The sequence below is a fragment of the Nicotiana attenuata genome, chromosome 6, assembly GCF_001879085.1.
Source record: "Nicotiana attenuata strain UT chromosome 6, NIATTr2, whole genome shotgun sequence".
NCBI classification, from domain to species: domain Eukaryota; kingdom Viridiplantae; phylum Streptophyta; class Magnoliopsida; order Solanales; family Solanaceae; genus Nicotiana; species Nicotiana attenuata.
The window spans coordinates 13,313,525-13,317,325 of NC_031994.1; positions in this window are offsets into that span (position 1 = coordinate 13,313,525).

Here is a 3,801-nt window from a genome sequence, read left to right on the forward strand (position 1 = left end):
ACGCTCTTCCGATCTTATCAAATCAAACCAATTATGTCGGGTTATTAAATCTAAAGACCAAACCAAACCCATAAAACTCGGGTTTTTCGCTCTCGGTTTTTCTCGGGTTTTTGGGTTATTCGAGTTTTTACAGATTTTCTTCCAGTAAAATCTTCGTAGATCAAAACATGTAAATTGTGCTCAAAATATTTCGTTAATCCTAGTAAGATACAACTATATAAGGTATTTTCCAAGAAAATAATGTAAAATATGAGATGTGTCATGGCATTATCCTAAAATATTCAACAATAAAGGCAGTAAAATTATGTAATATATAATATTGCTAATTAAAAAACCATAATAAAAATAAACATACTCTAAAAGTAGTCATGCTAAAGTAAGTAGACTAACAAGGGAGTATTAATTACATGACTAAACACTAAATAAAAAATAAGAATCGGTTATGCATTTTTTTCTAAATTATTGCAAAACAAAAAATAGATATTCAATACATTGTCGTTCGTAGTAATGAATTGAATGTCTTTCGTTAGCATTAGTATTGATTTAATTTTGGTTTTGGTCTGTTAGCATTATTTAAGTTACTAATATTAATGGCTATAAAATTTATTGGAACATTCAAACGTTCTAAGTCCAACCTTGAAATAATACCTTAAAAGATAAAATTATGAAAAAGTTTTAGAAATATTTATAAATTACATCACAATAAGTATATTTATATACTAAATATATATAAAATTTTTATATATAATGTCGGGTTGGTTTTGTTTCGGTTTGACTTTCTTTAGTAAAACCAGACCAAACCACTTATGGTAGGGTTTTTTTTTCCAACACCAAACCAAATCAAACCAAAACATAGTCGGATTTTTTTTTCTCGGTTTGACTCGGATTATCGGATTGGTGCAGTTTGTCGGTTTCCTTTGTACACCCCTATATATATATATATATATATATATATATATATAGATGACTACAAAATGGCTAGAACAACACTGTCTAGATAAAGATATATATGAATCTTATTGTATAAATTCAAACCACTTATTAAAGTTTGATTTTAAGGCACTAGCTAGAGAAATGGGTAGGGGCATTGGGTTTAAGCCTCCTTTACTAGAAGTACGTGGAAGTTGATTCCTTTCTATTCAGATACCCAATTAAGGACCAACTCATGTTGCAGTAAATCATCATAATAGAACACATACACACAAATATAATAGACTAGAGTATTAAGTAATAAATTAAATGTATGCAATTTAATTTTGTAAAACCAAAGATAAAATAAAAAACTATATTAGAATATATCTAACAAAGAAAGCAGACGCAAGGGGATAAATACACCCGACAAAAGAAGCATAAGTAAATGCAGATCCATGTGGAATATATTTGCCCCTACTTCAACAAAATCAAAGTGCCATAGATGCACCTTTTGGAAATCTTGCGAATGTACTCGGACTCCGTGCAAATAAGTCTTATAAAAAGAATAAGTATGAGAAATATGATGGAAATATAGACTACCATCTATAAGTCATAATCGTAGAAAACATATCGTTCAATTTCTATTCAATGTTGAGAAAAAATCATAAAAATTATGACCTCCAATAAATGTTTTTGATCTCACACTCGATCAAATCGAATTCTTCATCTGAATAAATAAGAAATACATAGTAAAGACATGATTGATGTACGGATAAATAAATCATTCCAATCAGTGATATATGTGGTAATACCCTTAGAATACAACAATCGAGAAACAGTAAATGGATGTAAATATAAAGTTGTTTGAAAAATAACTGATACAATCGGGCAAAATAAGCAAAATAAGAAATACGGTACTCTTATTTTGTCAGAGAATGGTATGTTACTGAGCTTTGAAGGTAATATGATAGAAAAGAAGGTTTGATGCTTTGAGTGAGGAAGTACTACAACTCATATCTATATATATACTAGTCTCTACATTCGTGCGATGCACGAATATCCTTAGTGGCAGAGCAAGGTTGAAGAGTATGGACTTGAGTAAATCTCCTTCGTATAAAATTATATTGTACAAATATAGCAATTTTTTCTTTTAATTATATATAAGTTGTTAAATTCCATTGACATACGAGAAAATTCAAGTGAAGAGACAACGTGGTTTAAAATATCTTGAGTCAAATATTACGAAGTGCGTATTAAAAGTACTAAACTTTCAACTGAATAGATATTCTAAATTGCTACTCAATATGTACGAAATTTAATAATTGATTCCTCAAAATAAAAAAGAAAAATATAATATATAATTCAAATCAACTTTGTAATAAAGTTTTGATATATTAAAAGGACAAAATAGAACTAAGTATTCTTGCATACGTACTGGTGTTATTGTCACGACCCAAACCCCGCACTGGTCGTGATGGCGCCTCTCGTGAACACGAGGCCAGCCAACTAACCCACTCGTCTTTTTCAAAAATAGTTAAACATAAATAAATAGCGTAAATATGACTTAATAGTATTAATCAGCGGAAAGCCAACCCAACACAACCCTAACCGGGGTGTCACAAGTCACGAGCATCTATCAGAATGTAAATCCACTACAGGGTCTAAAATGTACAAAACCGGAATAATGAACAAAAGAGAGAGACATGGTGCTGCGAACGCTGACAGTCACCTCCTTAACTCATATAACTCTGCCTCTGATCGGCCCAAAACCCGCTACCGGGTGAATAGATACCTGCATCTGGACACGAGGTGCAGGGAGTAAAGTGAGTACTCCAACTCAGTGAGTAATAAAGGTAAATAACAACTGAGCAGTAAGAAATCACGTAAAGCAACCAACATGCTGTATAGAAGCAGGGTACAATCCTTTGAGAAAACAGTGAAGCTGTGAAGTCTTTGGAAATCTCTTGGCTCAGTTTAAATCTCTTTTTAAAAATGATCTTTCCAACAGTTACGAAATGATTTCAAAACAGTTAGTGCTGATAAGCACAGAAAAATCGCCCCTCGGGCACAAATATCACAGTATAACAGGTAAAAAGGCAAGTAAATATGCAAGATGAGCACATAAAAGTTCGCCCCTCGGGCAATATCTCAGAACAGTACCAGCCCCTCGGGCTCCCTCTCAGAAACATTCTCAGCCCCTCGGGCTCTCTCTCTCAGATCACTCTCAGAACAGTATCATATAGTAACCGCTGCGGCGTGAAGCCCGATTCACAACTTGCTGCGGCGTGCAGCCCGATCCATATATCGTCGACGACGCTCACTGGGGGTGTGCAGACTTCGGGAGGGGCCCCTTACGGCCCAAGCGCAATATCAAGCCACCTCGTGGCATATAAAATAAGGCCTGAAAGCCTTATCACATCACACACGAGGCCTGAAAGCCTCCTCACATTAGTCATAAGGCCTGAAAGCCTCCTCACATCACTCACAAGGCCTGAAAGCCTCCTCACATCACTCATAAGGCCTGAAAGCCTCCTCACGTCACTCAAGCCACCTCGTGGCACATAAAGTATCTCAGGCCCTCGGCCTCATATCACTCAGCATATCTTCACATATGGCCCTCGGCCTCACTCAGTCCGAAAATCCTCACAAGCCCCTCGGACATTTGTAAAACAGTAGTTATCAGCCCAAAATATCATTTAGAAATATCATTTAAGTTTCAAATCTGAGTAAAATTGGCTGAGTTTGTAAAACTGTAAATATCAACAGGACTGAGTTCAAATAATACGTCAAAACAGTGAGGAAACTGTGATAAAATCCCCGAAGGGTTCAAATAATTGGCACGGAGCCCAAATATGGCAATCAACCCAAATCATGATAATAACAAATAAG